This window comes from Rhinopithecus bieti, unplaced genomic scaffold (assembly GCF_001698545.2).
Source record: "Rhinopithecus bieti isolate Rb0 unplaced genomic scaffold, ASM169854v2 scaffold_9978, whole genome shotgun sequence".
Lineage (NCBI taxonomy): Eukaryota > Metazoa > Chordata > Mammalia > Primates > Cercopithecidae > Rhinopithecus > Rhinopithecus bieti.
The window spans coordinates 713,935-730,397 of NW_016806220.1; the positions used below are offsets into that span (position 1 = coordinate 713,935).

The window sequence follows — 16,463 nt, forward strand, 5'->3', positions numbered from 1 at the left end:
GCATACTTCTAAGCTTGTCTGACTGTCCCTCCACTATGAGCTCTTTGGGATCAGGAGCTCTGTTTAGTTCCATTCTTTTTTTTTTTTTTTTTTTTTGAGACGGAGTCTCGCTCTGTCGCCCAGGCTGGAGTGCAGTGGTTGGATCTCAGCTCACTGCAAGCTCCGCCTCCCGGGTTTAAGCCATTCTCCTGCCTCAGCCTCCCGAGTAGCTGGGGCTGCAGGCGCCCGCCACCTCGCCCGGCTAGTTTTTTGTATTTTTTAGTAGAGACGGGGTTTCACCGTGTTAGCCAGGAGGGTCTCGATCTCCTGACCTCGTGATCCGCCCGTCTCGGCCTCCCAAAGTGCTGGGATTACAGGCTTGAGCCACCGCGTCCGGCCTAGTTCCATTCTTTTTGGTGCCTTGAACAGTACCTGGCACCAATGAACATCCTAAGGAATGAGTGCATTCCTTATTCCTTCCTTTGTATCCACCTCTTTCCTAGCCCTTAGTATTGCACGTTGTTGATGGCCTGTCTTCCCCATCATGCTATTAATGTCGTGGGAAACAAGACATTATCTTTATTTCTCCCCACGTCACCAGAGCCTAACACACAGTGGCTCCATTTCGGTTCACTGCAACTTCTGCCTCCCGGGTTCAAGCGATTCTTGTGCCTCAGCCTCATCATGAGTAGCTGGAATTACAGGTGTGTGCCACCATGCCCGGCTAATTTTTGTATTTTTAGTAGAGATGGGGTTTCGCCATGTTGGCCAGGCTGGTCTCAAACTCCTGACCTCAAGTGATCCGCCCTCCTCGGTCTCCCGAAGTGCTGGGATTACAGGCGTGAACCATCGCGCCAGGCCTCGATAAACGTTTAATGAATAAAATCATGAAACGACCTGTCACCTCCTAAATGCAGATCTCAAGGGAGCCTCCAGGTGGCGCTCGCCGCTCGGAGAAGCAGGGAGTGGGCGCGCCGCAGCTCGGGCGGGCGTCTGGGAGGTGGTCGCCTCCGCACCTACCCAGCGCACAGCCCCGGGCGGCCGTCCTCCGGGAGCAGGTGGCGGGGACCTCAGGACTGACGCGCTGCCTCCTCCGGGTGGGTGCGCAGCCTGCGCCAGGGGCGCTGTTCTCCCTGTGCTCTTGGACCCCGCAGATGTTTTAGGAACGTTCACTGGGGAGCGAGAAGGGGGCCGCCTTCTGGTACCCGGTGGGCAACACCTACGTCAAGCCGCGGTGCTTACTGGTGAGGGAGTCACCAGTAAGTCTGCTGTCTGCTGTCACCAGCTGTCTGCTGGCGGCTGTGACAGCTGCAACACGCCACACACAAAATGTTATTTACCTGTCATATTAATGATAGTGTTAGCAAGTGTGTGGCATGTCCAGCTCTTTTTCTTTTTTTTTTTTTTTTGAGGCGGAGTCTCTTTCTGTCGCCCAGGTTGGAGTGCAGTGGTGCCATCTGGGTTCACTGCAACCCCCGCCTCCCGGGTTCAAGCGATTCTCCTGCCTCAGCCTCCGGAGTAGCTGGGATTACAGGCGCCTGCAACCACACCCGGCTACTTTTTTGTGTTTTTAGTAGAGACGGGGTTTCACCGTGTTGGCCAGGATGGTCTCGATCTCCTGACCTACTGATCTGCCCGCCTCCGCCTTCTAAAGTGCTGTCCAGCACTATTCTAAATGCTATGTACACATTTACTCAAAGGTACATAATACAAAATGAAAATTTCCATTTTATAATGAGGAAACACAGGGGCAGAGGTTGGATAACTTGGCCGAGATGGTCCATTTAGCAGTAGCAGAGGCAGGGTTAGAACCCAGGTGGTCTATACCAGAGCTGGCAGATGCCCCTTTTATGCATCCCTGCCTCCCTCTCACTGTCCAACAGGGCTACCATCCGTGTTTCCAGCTGGCCGGCGCTCAGCCAGTCAGACACCATTTATTAAGCACCTACTATGTGCCAAACACCTTGCTTAGTGTTGGGGATGAGCAGGTAAAGGGGAGAAAGTGTCTCCCTTTCAGGAGCCTCCAGGCTATCCAGGGAGACCAAAGTGTTGTGGAGGGGGAGGGTTGTGCCAAACGGTAATGATGGACAGAGTAATGGGCACCCACGGGAGGAGCCATGGCAAAGGAGATGCTGACCTTCCCAGGCAGCCCACCTGGCCATTTTTCTTGTGTGCCATTCTTGTTATGGGCTTTTCTGGGGGAGGCATGGGGACACTGGTGCTCTAGCCTTGGTTCTGAGAACCTGTCCAGGCCCGAGTCCCTCTAGGGCTCAGACACCCCCCTCTCCAGTCTTGTCCTTGAATCCCTGCACAGTGGCTGGGACCCTTGTCCTTAGTGACCCACTTCTCTGGTGCTGCCTGCCTGCCTAAATTTCTGAATATCAGGGACTGTGCTCCACTTGCTTCTTAGACACTGCTCCCATCCTTCCACCCGTTCCCATCCCCAGCCTGGTCCCATCATCAACAGCCACAGCTTGCCTTATCTTCCCCTAAACTCTGATTTTTGTGGCCCCAGACTAGCCAGCTCCCTGTCCTTCTGGTGCAATCACACTTCTACCTCTACTCCAACTAGTGGTGTCTGTAAGACCCCCAGATCCCAGACTCTTTCCTTTTCTTCTGATACATTAGTTCCCTGCTGACTCCACCCATCCTAGATGCCTTCTCGGTTGATCACTTGAACTGATTTCTTGCTGGCCCCTCAACTTTTCTGTCTCCTTGTAAACACTTGCTCTAGAAACCCCCTCCTTTCTCCACTTCTTCACCTGGGGTGCTCAGGGATGCTGCAGGAATTCACAGAGCTGGCAGGTTGGTGCTGGGCGGTTTTGGGAACATGATTTTCAGGCCCCAGTGTAGAAACATGTAGGGCCAGGCACAGTGACTCACATGTATAATCCCAGCACTTTGAGAGGCAACTCGGGAGGATCACTTGAGGCCATGAGTTTAAGACCACCACCAGCCTGGGCAACATAGTGAGACCCTGTCTCTGCCAAAAATTAAAAAAAATTAGCCAGGCATGGTGGTGCATGCCTGTAGCCACAGCTACTCGGGAGGCTGGGGTGGGAGGATGGCTTGAGTCAAGGAGGTTGAGGTTACAGTGAGCTATGATTGCACCACTGCACTCTAGCCTGGGTGACAGAGTGAGACCCTGTCTGTAAACAATATATTTTTTATTGTCTGTAAAAAGTAAATACATAAACAAACAGACAAATAAATAAAATGAACACATGGGGCCCTTGTTCAAAAGTTTTAAGAATTTCAAGATGACAACAGTAGACAGCAGTTAAACCAAGTTCAGGGCCCATCTACGCATGGAGCTTGTGTGACTGCATGGGTCATAGCCCCCTGAAGCGCTGGGCCAAGGCCCCCACCTTCTCAGAGCTTCCAGGGCTATCTGATTACCCTGAAGTCTCAGACATGTGGTGTCCCCTGTCTTCCCAAGTGGACTGCCACCACAGTTGTCCTCAGCTCTCCCACCCCATCCCATCCCAGGCCCAGACAATATTCCCTGCAGCCTCACTTGCATTCACACAGGCTTTCTAGAGTGGAGGAGAAAGCCTGGAGTTCCCAACAGTGGAAAAGCCACCTGGACCAGGTGGTGTGGTTGACAACCACTGAGAATCTGTCTTCAGGGATCCCTGCAGAGGCTGGTGTCCTCAACTTTACAGGGATTGGATCCAGATGTCAAGGGAGAAGATAGGGGGTAGAGAAGGAACAAATGAGCAGGCTCCTTCCCGTTCTGACTAACTGGGCACTTTCCACACCTTCCTGAATCTAATTCTCTAGGGGCCTTTTACTTTTCCTGTTTCATAATTGCAGAGATGAGGAAACAGGTTCAAAAAGGTTAAGCAGCTTGCAAGCCCACACAGCTAGTAACTGGTGGCAGCAGGCTTTAAGGCTAGGTTGGTGTGAGGGCAAAATCCCACCCTTTCCCCCTTGAATCTCGCTTTCCTAAGGGGCAGAGCTAGGCCTTGCCAGTTATCCTCTAATCAAATCCAACTGCCTTTCCTGCCCGCTCCTCCCCTGCTACCATCACAGTGATTGCCTCCTGAGGAAATGTAATCTCATCCTCAGAACCTGCCAAGCTGAACATTTCTGCTCGCTGATGATAAAAAAAATACCCAGCTTTCAGGAAGAAAAAGTCACTTGGCTGTTCTCTGACAGTCCCTCCTCATCTGAACCTTACCCTTCCAGAGTGGGGGGGAATTTCGTCCCTCTCTGCTCTCCACTTGCCCCTGGCCCCGGTTCTCTCTGGGCATCTCCCTTTTCTCTTCCTTTCTTCCTTTCATCCTTCCTTCCTTTTTCTTTCTTCCTTCCTTTCTTTCCTTTCTTCTCTTTCTTTCCTTTCTTTCTTTTGTTTCTTTCATTTTTTTTGGAGACGGAGTCTCACCCTGTTCCCCAGGCTGGAGTGCAATGGCATGATCTCTGCTCACTGCAAACTTTGCCTTCCAGGTTCAAACGATTCTCCTGCCTCAGCATCCCAAGTAGCTGGGATTACAGGCAGCTGCCAGCTAATTTTTGTATTTTTAGTAGAGACGGGGTTTCACCATGTTGGCCAGGCTGGTCTTGACCTCCTGACCTTGTGATCCGCCTGCCTCGGCCTCCCAAAGTGCTGGGATTACAGGTATGAGCTGCCGTGCCCAGGCTTCTCTCACCCTTTTGTCCCCCATTTGAAACTTTACCACCAGCCTGGTCCTGGCCACAAGCAGGGCGACCTGTTTTCCTGTCTTACTTCATGCCTCTTTCTTTTTTTCTTGAGACGGCGTCTCGCTCTGTCACCCAGGCTGGAGTGCAGTGTTGTGATCTTGGCTCACTGCAACCTCCACCTCCCGGGTTCAAGTGATTCTCTTGCCTCAGCCTCCTGAGTAGCTGGGAGTATAGGCGCCTACCACCACACCCAGCTAATTTCCATATTTTTAGTAGAGACGAGGTTTCACCATGTTGCCCAAGCTGGTCTTGAACTGCTGACCTCAAGCAATCTGCCCTCTTCAGCCTCCCAAAGTGCTGGGATTAGAGGTGTCAGCCACCATGCCTGACCACCCCTTGCTTTTTGATTGTGCTTCAGCCAGAGCCCCTCCCGAGGCAAGTAAAAGTGGTATTTAAGAGACTCTTGGAAATGAGATCACTGACTAGATACTTGATCATGTTAGGAATTTGTGTTATCTAGGTGTGGTGAAGGCATTGAGGTTATATAGATATTTAAAGGAATCAGTTTTTGAGATACAGCTCAAAATATTAATTCATGAAACCAAAATATTAATTGATGAAACCAATCCCAGACCATATATTTGGGATTTGCCTCAAAATAATATCAGAGGGGAGAAATAAGTAGGATTTTTGGGTAAAACAAGATTGACTATAAATTGATGGTTGCTGAATCTTGATGCTGGGTACGTGAGGGTTCCTTGTGCTATTTAACCTACTTTTGGATTTGTCTGAATTTCTCCATGATTAAAAACTTTTTTTAAATGTTAGGCATTAAAATGAAAAACAGTAAACTCAAGAGCTCTGTGTATGTAAGAGTGGGAATGGGGTGGGCAGAGCTGGGAAGGTGCCTAAAGTAGGTGAGTGCAACAAGGCAAAGTACTGCACGTTTCTGCTTTCCTGGAATAAGTCTGTAAGCAGCCACAGCTCTCCCGACCCTGCCCCAGCCCCGCTGTCCTCAGCTATGACTAGCAGGAGCCCAGTGTCCACCTCTGGGAGCCCACCTCCTCCACCATGTCTTGCTGGAATCCTGGGGGCTTATGCAGGCCTGAATGGGGCTCCCCCAGACTTCTATCTAAGGAAGCCATGCCCTGGCCAGCTTCATGGCTGTGGCTGCTCTTTCTCTCTCTGGCACAGGAGGCTTTTGCTGGGTGATGGCCCCTTACCTTGGCTTCCGCTGATTCCTTTTCCAGCAAAGGGTGCTTCTCTGGGTGGGGCTTCAGAAAGAGGCTGGACCTATAGTGCCTCTCACTTCCAGGATCCGCTCTGCCCCAGTAGTTTCTTTTGTTCTTTCAGGTGCAACCCTGGGCTGTGGTTTTAGGAGCCCTGCTCTGGTCTTCACGGGGCTGGACCTGCTCCATAGGACAAGAAGTTCGTGGGCCGTGTCTGTGTGCCACCCAGGGCTAGTCCTCCTTTTGGTCCATGGTTCATAACCCAGGACCCAGAATTCCCTGCTCAAATGTCCCAGCCTCTTCCAGGGCTGTGTGAACCTTTTCCCATCTGCCCCGTCTGTGGTGAGCTCACCGAGGTCTCAGGGATAGCTAAGGGGTGGCTCTTGTTAGCAGCCTTTGCACAGAGTTTTTGGGTGTGTGGGCTGAGGTGTTTGTTCAGTGCCTGCTAGTGGACCTGAGGGTGGGAAGAGAAGGTGGGGTGCTGACCAACTGCCTTCATTTATACTCTTGCCGATATTAGAGGCAGATGTGGGTTTGGGGTCCATTTAGGAAAGGGAAAAATGTGATTCCTTTTCCCAACTGTGTCCCCCCTTTCCCTATCCTTCCTTTCTTGTAGGGTGGATTAACAGGTTTTTTGCAGAAAAACACACCAACCAACAAATGAACAAAAATCAACACCCCAAACTATACATACAAAACAACAGGCCCAACCCACACACCGGATACTCAGCAGGCCACTCTGCCAACATGCTTTGAAAGGATACTCTTAAGAGGTTTTGGAGGTAGGGTTAACCTTGGAAGGGGACAATAGGGACTGATATTTGCCTCAGGCTGGTAGGGACAAAGGGCATAGCAGAGAAGACAATGGAAGTGAGCCTTGTGGGCTTATTTGGTGGCTGGCAGCTTGAAGGTTTCTCCTTCTAGGGCAAATGTTTCCAAGCTATTGTTCACTGCAGAACTTCCTCTTCAAATGTAAGCTTACCTGGAGACCCAGTATGAGAAACGAATGTTAGTAGAGATATTCTGGCTAAAACAAGGTTGGGGGCAGGGTTACTGTCCTGCTTGGTGACCTGCCTACTTATGCCCAAGATACAAAACATCCACATCTCAGGAAATGCTCAGGTCAGGCTGCATCAGGCTGTTCCTCAGGCACTCAGGGACAAAGTAAAAGCAAAGGACACCAATGCTGGACGCTTGGGATGGTGTCTTGTTCTCATGTGGTGGTCAGTGCCAGCACACATAGGCAGTTTTCTGCCTTTAAATAAGATAACATAAGAAGCTCTTCGTAAAGTGTAAAGAACTGAGCACATATTAGATGATTTCTTTTCTTTTTTTTTTTGAGATGAAATTTCGCTCTTGTTGCCCAGGCTGGAGTGCAATGGTGCAATCTCGGCACACTGCAACCTCTGCCTCCCAGGTTCAAATGATTCTCCTGCCTCAGCATCCCCAGTTGCTGGGATTATAGGCATGTGTCAGCATGCCTAGCTAATTTTGTATTTTTTTTTTTTTTTTTTGAGATGGAGTCTAGCTCTGTTGCCCAGGCTAGAGTGCAGTGGTGCGATCTCGGCCCGCTGCAACCTACGCCTTCCGGGTTCAAGCGATTCTCCTGCTCAGTCTTCCAAGTAGCTGGGACTACAGGCGCCCGCCACCAAACCCGGCTAATTTTTTGTATTTTTAGTAGAGATGGGGTTTCACTGTGTTAACCAAGATGGTCTCAATCTCCCGACCTCATGAGATTGAGGCCTCAGCCTTCCAAGTGCTGGAATTACAGGTGTGAGCCACCACGCCTGGCCCTGTATTTTTTTTTTTTTTTGTAGGGATGGGGTTTCTCCATGTTGGTCAGGCTGGTCTTGAACTCCCAACCTCAGGTGATCTGCCTGCCTTGATCTCCCAAAGTGCTGGGATTATAGGCATGAGCCACCACGCCTGGCCGCATTAGGGGATTTCTACCAGTGGAGGGTAGGTGTGGGTATTTTGGGCCTGGCTGTTCTATCTCAGGGCCTACCATTGTCATCTTGTTCACACTCCCTGTGCTGGTTATGAAGCTGATGTCTGTAAGGTCAGACCCACCTGTCTGTATTCTACCCTGTGAGTACTGGGGCTGGGTGATTCTGTGATTCTGGGGCTGGGACTTGGCGAACCACATTGCTCTGTGGCCAGCTGGCTCCACGTGGGGCTCTGTCAGTAAGGAGGGATGGTAAATTGGCAGAAGGGAGCAAGGACTTGCCTCTTCCTCACTGCTTGTCCCTGTGAGCATCAGCCCAACAATGACTTTTCACTTGTAGTGGCAGTTTATCTCAATAGCAATAGGTTCCAGTCTCCAACATTTTCTGGACTCTCAACTCCAGCCTCAGAGATACTATGCAGTCACCCCTCCTTGGAAGCCTAGGTCCCAGCTCCGCAGGTCTCCTCTTCCAAGCTTCTAAATTATTGCAACCCCAGTATCTTCCCTGTGTTCTTCAGCCCCAGAGGTAGAGCTGCCTCTGGCAGTTACCATCCCTGTGTTTATCTTGATACTTCCTTTTTGCCTTTCAGTCTCTAATACCTGCTTACTCAATTGCCTAAATTAAATTCTTTCTGTTAAAATACAGGTCTGTTTCCTGTTTTCTTTCCTAACTAGACCTGACTGTTAACATGCCCCTTGGAGGCATTGCCTGAGAAGCACATCAGGGTGTAGGCTTACCTTGCTGCGCTGTTCTGAGGAGCCTGATCTCAGAAACCCTGCCAGTGGCCCCGACAAGTCAACCATCATGGTAAAAGAACTCCCTCATCACAGGAAAGTCCCCTAATCTAAGACAATGTTGATAAACAAGCTAACTCCAGGAGAGAGTTTAATTTAAGAAAGCCATAGGGACCCTAAATCTTTTCATTCCAATCAAAGCTGTCAAAGCCAGTTATCATCAGAGCCAGTCAGGTGGCCCCAAAGCTGCTATCCACCCGGCAGCTGTCCTGTCACTACGGAAGCCACAAGTTGGTGAACAGGGCCCCAAGGAACCCTGCTGCTAAAACTCAGTTGCTTGACATATTTTTCATTATCAAGTCTGCCAGAGTGCAGCATCTCTTGCAAGAGTGATTCCCTGAAAATTCTCCTGCTTTAATCCTTCTACCCAATGTTTCCCAAAGAGACAATATGCCCACTTCTGAGAAAGACATGTGCTGGCAGGCATCACAGGCATAAGAGAAGGCACTGGTTTACTCAACAACAGACAAGGCGACTGTCTGCTGCATTGGCACCAGGACTAGCATTCTTTGGGCACCCCAACTACCTTTTCAGGCCCCCGTGTCTTCGGGCTGTCTAGGTCCTGGACTGGTGGTCGTCAAGTCTGCCCACCCTCCCTGTCCAGCAGCACCAGTGGAGCATGCTTCGTAACTACCCTTTCCTCTCTCTGAACTGAATTTGATGTCATCACCCTGCAAACGATGAAACAAATCCCCATTTGATTGATGACTGATAACTTCAAATGTGACAAGAGGATTCATTCCCTTATTCAATCATTCTGCAAATATTCACTGAGAATCTCCTATGTGCCAGGCACCAGCCTGGGCATTAGGGTCAATCAGAATTTTTAGGTAATGGATAATGCCAATGGGCACTTAGGATGATCAGGGAGGGCAGTTTTGAGAAGGGGACATATGAGCTGTGTTCCAGTTATCTATTGCTATGTGACAAACCGCCCCAAAACTTAATGGCTTAAAACAATGACAGAAATTACTCATGAATCTGCAATTTAGGCAGGTGGGGACAGTGTGTCTCTGCTCCACCTAATATCAGCTGAAGGTGGGAACTGGAATCATCTGGAGGCTTCCTCACTTACATGTCTAGTGGTTGACGCTGGCTGATGTTAGCTGTTGGCAAGGACCTCTGCCAGGTCTGTTCCCTGAAACTCCTGAGTGTGGTACATGGCTTTGCCACAGCATGGTGGCTGGGTTCCAAGGGTGAGCCTCACAAGACAGAGAACCAGGTGGAGGCTGTGCCATCTTTGGTTACCTAGTTTAAGAAGTTACACAGTCACTTCTGTACCATTTAATTCATTAGTAGCAAGCCACTGAGGCTAGTGCATGTTCAAGGGGATGGGAATTGGATTCCCCCTTTTTGTAGGATAGAAAAGAGTTTGTGGACATGTTTTCAAATGACCACAAACTATGACCTAAAGAAATTAGTGGAAGAGCCCGGCGCGGTGGCTCAAGCCTGTAATCCCAGCACTTTGGGAGGCCGAGACGGGCGGATCACGAGGTCAGGAGATCGAGACCATTCTGGCTAACACGGTGAAACCCCGTCTCTACTAAAAAAATACAAAAAACTAGCCGGACGAGGTGGCGGGCGCCTGTAGTCCCAGCTACTCGGGAGGCTGAGGCAGGAGAATGGCGTAAACTCGGGAGGCGGAGTCTGCAGTGAGCCGAGATCCGGCCACTGCACTCCAGCCTGGGCGACAGAGCGAGACTCCACCTCAAAACAAAACAAAACAAAACAAAACAAAACAAAACAAAAAAGGAAATTAGTGGAAGAGCACTCTAGGAAGAACTGTAAAGTCTCTGAGGCTGGAAAGGCTTGGTGTGTTTAAGGAAATGAAAGGCCAGAGAGGCTTGAGCACAGCAAGGGCAGAAGGTAAGATTTGAGGTTAGAGGTGGACAGAAGCCATATTAGGCAGTTATAGGAGCTTGGATTTTATTCTGGATGCAGTGAGGACTGTTGAAAGATTTAAGGTTTGTGTTCACTTCTTGAAAGGATCACTCAAGCTAATATGCAGAGAATGGATTGAGGTGAGATAAGAATAGGGAAAACCAGTTAGGATGCTATTGGATGGTTCGGGGAGAGATAGTGATGGCTTGGACAAGAACGTTGGCACTGGAGATGAAGAGAAGTAGATAGAAATGGTGGAAGTAAATGAACACGTCTACCAAGAGACTGAATGTGAGAGAAGGAAAGGAAGGCAGGAAACAAGAAGAATTCTTGGGTTTTAGGCTCGTGTCTGTCTTGATGGTGGAGCTCTTTCCTGTGATTGGAAGACTAAGAGAGGAACTCATTGATATGCACAAAAAGTAAAATCCAGAGTCCTGTTTTAGGCATATCAAATTTGAGAGGTTTGTAAGATATACTGATGGCAAGAAGTAGACATTTGGATATATGAGCCTGAAACTCAGTGGAGAGCTTGGGACTGGAAATATAAATTTGGGAATTATCAACATATGGATGGTATTTAAAGCCATAGACCTGGGTGAGGTCACCTGGGGAAAATCTAGAGAGAACAAAAGAGTGTGGAGACTGAGCCCTGTAAAGGATAGCCTGCAAAAGAAACTGAAAAGGAGTGGCCAAAAAGGACAGCAGGGAAACTAGGGCACTGGATGTTATAGGTACCCGAGAAAGCGTTGGTCTGAATGACCGTTAAGGCTCCTCCAGATACGAATTTCTATAACTTTACGGATGTTTCAAATCCCTTCAAGCTGGGAAATTCTGTCTCTGCTGCATCTTTGGATCTTTGGGATAACAAGCGTCCTGAAGAATCACTGGGTCTTTTCAAAGACTGAAAATGGATTCCCAGCAATGTGAAATCTTGTGCCTGGGTTCTACAGTGATCAAAGGTAAGGTTGAGCCCAGGACAAAATGAGGACCCCCTGGAGGGAAGCTAGGGCGACACAGTAAGTGGCAAAAGAATACAAGTGAGGTTATTTGACTATCCTCTTCCAGTAAGGCTGGCTCAGCTGTGGCAGACCTCAGGGTGGTTAGGACAAATGGCAGCCCCATACAGGGACGTACATGGACCCTGATCCTTGTTTTTTTTTCTTTCTGGGGCCTTTCTGAATCTCCACTCCATGTGCAGCGTTGACCCGTTACCTTGAGGAACTCTAAAATTTGCATCAATGGATTTGTCTGAGGGCTCTGTGGCTTCGGCCCTGTCCAGGAGGGCAGCCTGGCAATTGGATTGTTCCTGCTGGCTGGTGCCATTGTGTGATATTGAGCCACCAGAATGGTGCTGATACACTGCTTTTGAGTGATCCTCACATCAGGCACAGGATGAATTCAGGGCTCTGGGCTACGGATGGTCAACTGTTAGCACATGGGCTTGGGCTGTGTGTGGGGGCCCCTGCCTCAGCTCTCACCTGTCCATGTTCCTCCACGATACCATCTCTGATTTGTGGCATTCAAAGGCATAGGATGGCAGCAAGCCTTCTTCACCCTGTATATCCATCCCCTTGCTGCTGGCACCTAAGATTTTCACCCCATGCCCTCATCAGTCTCTGTACCACACATCAGGAAGTCCTCCAGTGGTGGCTGTGCCTGCCTTCTCTGAGGATTTTAAAGACCTTGGCTTTGCCACACCAACAGGCTCTTCCAACCAGTGCCTTGCCTCCAAATGATATGGCGATACCTATAACATCCAGTGCCCTAGTTTCCCTGCTGAACTTTTGGCCACTCCTCCAAATGATATTTGCTTTCTCAGGTCGATCTTAAGCCATTCCCAACAAGGAATGGACATCCTTGTGTGAAAAACACCGTTTTTCTCGCTCCAGTCACGTCTCCTTGCCTTTCCTCTCTTTTGGTGGTGGTGTGCAGAAGCGGAGGTGCAGGAAATGTTGAAAGGGATCACATTCTAAGAATGTAGTTATAATGGCCTGAAGAATTCAAGAGAATACATGGTTGGAAGATGTGTCACTTTATGTTAACACTATAAAACTCCAAATGAAAAATAAATTATTGTGCACACTTTCCTGAATATTCTGGATAAGGCTTACATTTTGGTCATTATTAATGAAGTACAGAAACAACCTCTGAGAGAGTGGTTGGGTGCCAGTATTTGCAGGTGCCATGAGGAATGATGCAGCATCATCAGTAAAGATGCAACCAACATTACATGAATGGTATCAGAGAACCACAGAGGCAAAAAACCAAAACCCAAACCCAAAACTATATTGTTTCAATAGAAACAGATTCCAAAAGCCATGACATTGTGAGTGACAACAATGTTGCTGCCTCTTTCTCACAATAGGAAATAAAACATTAACCGAAAGAGCATGGGCAGATATTTCCTGGATCTGAACAGGAATATCTGGTGTCTGAACTCTATGAAGAATCTTCACGTGCAGTGATAGAACAATAAACACATTTGTAAGTACCTCTTCTCTATGGATTATTCTAAATCTTCATTGACAAATGTCAACACCTCACATAGGCCTGTACATTTTGAAATACCTTTTTAAATTAAATTGTTTAGATGGACAAGGGTCCTATAAAATATTTTTTCAGGGCTTTGTATACTAGGGGTGGCCCTGGTTACTGGTGACCTTGAAAATACTGTCTCAGTGGTCTGGTGGTGATAAATACCTCACTGAAGTAAGTGCAAGGGGAGTTAGAAGAGAAAAATTGCAGACAATGAATATAGACAAGTTAATAAAAAAGACTTTTTCTATAAATAAGAGCAAAGAAATGAGGCAGAAGTCGGAGGGGTGGGGGGTAAAGAGTATATGTATTTTTTAGATGTATTTATGTATTCCGTTAGGAATGGTCCAGTAGAGGGGAGAAATTGATGCTGTCGGGAAAGGAGAGAGAGAGAGAGAAAGAGAAAGAGAGAGAAGCGGAGTGATTTTCTTGAGCAGGCAAGAGGGGATGGGAGTCTGATGAGAGAAGCAGAGGGGATGTCCTTAGAGAGGAGCCCTGACATCTGTCACTCAGCTGGTGAGAAGGAAAAGGATGTGGGTGCAGATATTGGTAGGTGTGCAGGTGTGGTGGTGCGAACTTGAAAAAGTTCCCAATGCTTTTATTTTCTTTGTGAAATAGGAACCAAGTTCATCACGGAGAGAGTGAGTGGGTTGGGGAAAAGGTGTTGTATGTTTGAAGAGTGAGGAGAAGGTGTCAAATAATCATCCAGGTCAGCAGGTTAGTAAGCAGCATGAAAATGTGATAGGATTGCTGGCCACACTAATGACCATTTGAGATCTAATGACAAGACCAGTTGGACCAATCAGTTGGGTTGTTGTTGTTGATACTGTTGTTTTCTTTCCCTGCATATAGCTGCACAGAGGCCAGTGTGGAATAGGCTTAGAATTTGATTTCACCAGGATGGGGGCGCTGGTTAACACCTCTTGCCTCTCAGCTCCAAATCCACCTTCATTGCTTGCTTGTGATATTGGAACCTTTCCCCTTGGTTAGCTAGTATGATGTTATATGCTTCATCAGTAGGGGACACCAGAGGATGAACAGTATTTCCTAGTTTAGTGTTTTTTTTTTTTTTTTTTTTAATCTAGGCAGGCTTTTGTAGTGCACAGTGGCCAGTGACCAGCAGCATGTGTTTCCATAGGCATCTTCTCCCAGGGCCCCAGAAGGTGAATTGCCAGTGAGTCCTGCCAGCAGGCCCCTCAGTGACTGCACTGCTCAGTAAGTCATGGCTGTGTACTTCCCATTGAGGTCTGGATCTAAGCTCGGGTAGTGGGGGCTGCTCTTCCATAGTCATTCCATCCTTGTGTGCTCTGCCTCAGCCCTGGGGATAGTGGCCACTTTCTGTACATGTCAGTCCTCTATTCTTGTTGCCATATTAGCAACCAATTCTCTTTTGTTACTGCTTAGCAGCCAATTTTTTTTACATTGAACTTGCCCCAACCAAATTATAGTATGGTTTCTGTGTCTTAATTGGACCCTGGTTGATACAGTTTGGGTTTTGAAAGTGAAGAATTGTCCAAGTGATGTTCATCACTTCTTTCTTTTCATTTCTGTATTTTTATTGCTTCTACTTTCTGTCTCCTTCCCCAGTAATATATAAACTTATTCAAATGTCTCCTACCTGAAAAATAAAACAAAATGGAAGCCATAGTTGGCTTCTTATCTTCCTTTAGTTACCGCTCTGTTTACTTTTACAATCCAGTTCCTCAAAAGAGTACACTCTAAATCTGTGGTAGAGAGAACTTTTGTTCCCAACTCCTAGTTTCCCCCTGTAATAGGATGACACAGCCCTGCCCATGGTGTGACTTGTCCATCCCCCCTGAAGGGACCATGTGCATCTCTGCTCCACTTACGTGGGGCTTGGCCTTAATTGTTGCTTTGATCCATGGAACATGGGTGGAAGCAACCAAGTGCCAGTTCTAAGCACAAGGTTATGAGACAAGGCATATTTTGGTTTGTTCCTCTTGAGCTTCTGCTCTCTGCCATGAGAAGGGCATGTCCCACAGTATGGCTGCTCCTTAGGCCTGGGACCTGGAATGAAAGACAGGCAAAGGCCAGCTGAGGGCCTGCTCTGTGGATAGGGCTGTGACCACTCTCCCACTCTTTTCCCTGGCACCACCTCAGGTCCAGGAATAAAGAAAAGCAACGAAAGTTTTCATTAGACTTTCAAAACTTTGAATCTTACTCATATTTAATCCTTAGTTGCTGAAGAAGTGACTTTCATATATAGGAGACACTAAGGGGGTACATTCTCAGTGAAGTGACAGCCATGGGGGAGGGAAAGACTGATCTATATGAGGACTTCAAGGTCCTGGCATATCAGGGCAGGTCTTTAGGAGTCTTGTTGACATAAATAAAATAGGTAGAGAGGATATTAAGACTGAGGCCGGGCCCTAAACACTAGTGTATTAATTTGCTAGAGCCGCCATAACAAAATACAACTGGGAGATTAAACAATGACATTTGTTATCTCAGCTCTGGAGCCTAGACTTCTGAAATCACGGTGTTGGCAGGGTTGGTTTCTTCTGAGGGCAGTGAGGGAAGGATCTGTTCCAGGCTTCTCTCCTTGGCTTATCGGTGGCTATCTCCTTGTTTATATCATATTCCTGCTGTATGAGTATCTGTCTCCATATTTCTCCTTTCTGTAAGGACACCGGTCGTACTGGATTAAGGCTCACTCCTTAATGACTTCATTTTAACTTAATGATCTCTCTAAAGACCGTGTATCTAAATAAGCTCACATTCTGAGTTACTGACAGAACTACAGCATGAATTTTTGCGGAGACAATATTCAACTCATAAAAACTAGAATTAATATTCCTAAGAACAAGGGGTGAGCCAAGCCTCCTCCTTCATCTGGGGTGAAGGGAGTCTTCTGAGTAGATAAAGAACTCCTTTTAGGGTAGAAAAGAGCTGAAGTTCATCCAGTGCAAGTACTGAGTGAATTTATTCTAAGGTCCCAAGACAAGAGAAAGATAAAAACAAAAACGGACGTATCACTGAAGGAGATGTGCTCTGCCACCTTCCAGCAGCAGCAAGAACAGTGGGTATATAAGCTCCAGTGGCCAAGGTTGCCCAGGTTACCCTTTTCAGGGGGCAGTGGGGGCAGCAGTAGAGGCATAGTGGGTTCTGGAGTCAGAAAGACCCAGCATCTTCTGCTGATGCTCATGCTGTATGTTTTTTTCCAATCCTCGCAGCTACAAATTTTTATCCCAATGGGGAGCACTGTTTATAGGTTGGGGGATTAGATTTCATAGTGAGCAAAGAAAGAAAATGAGGAGAGACACGTTGGACAAGTTGGTGAGAGACTGTGCCATTCGCCCTCTAGTCTTTGACCATAGACAAAGATTAAATAAGGTTATATGGATAGGAAGAAAGAAATAGAGGGGGCAAAGAATCAGGTAGGTGATTCATTTAATCCTCCCAAAAGGGTCTTTCTTTTTTTTTTTTTTTTTTTT

General features: G+C 47.7%; 1 long non-coding RNA gene across 1 annotated transcript in view; it reads left to right on the top strand.

Moving 5' to 3' along the window:
- LOC108531700 (uncharacterized) overlaps window positions 1-16,463 on the top strand; it is a 32,917-nt gene that overhangs the window by 12,625 nt on the left and 3,829 nt on the right. Inside the window, exons 2-4 of the long non-coding RNA XR_001886246.1 lie at window positions 12,839-12,957; window positions 13,627-13,717; window positions 14,094-14,223. This is a non-coding gene — a long non-coding RNA (uncharacterized LOC108531700). The remainder of the gene's footprint in view (window positions 1-12,838; window positions 12,958-13,626; window positions 13,718-14,093; window positions 14,224-16,463) is intronic.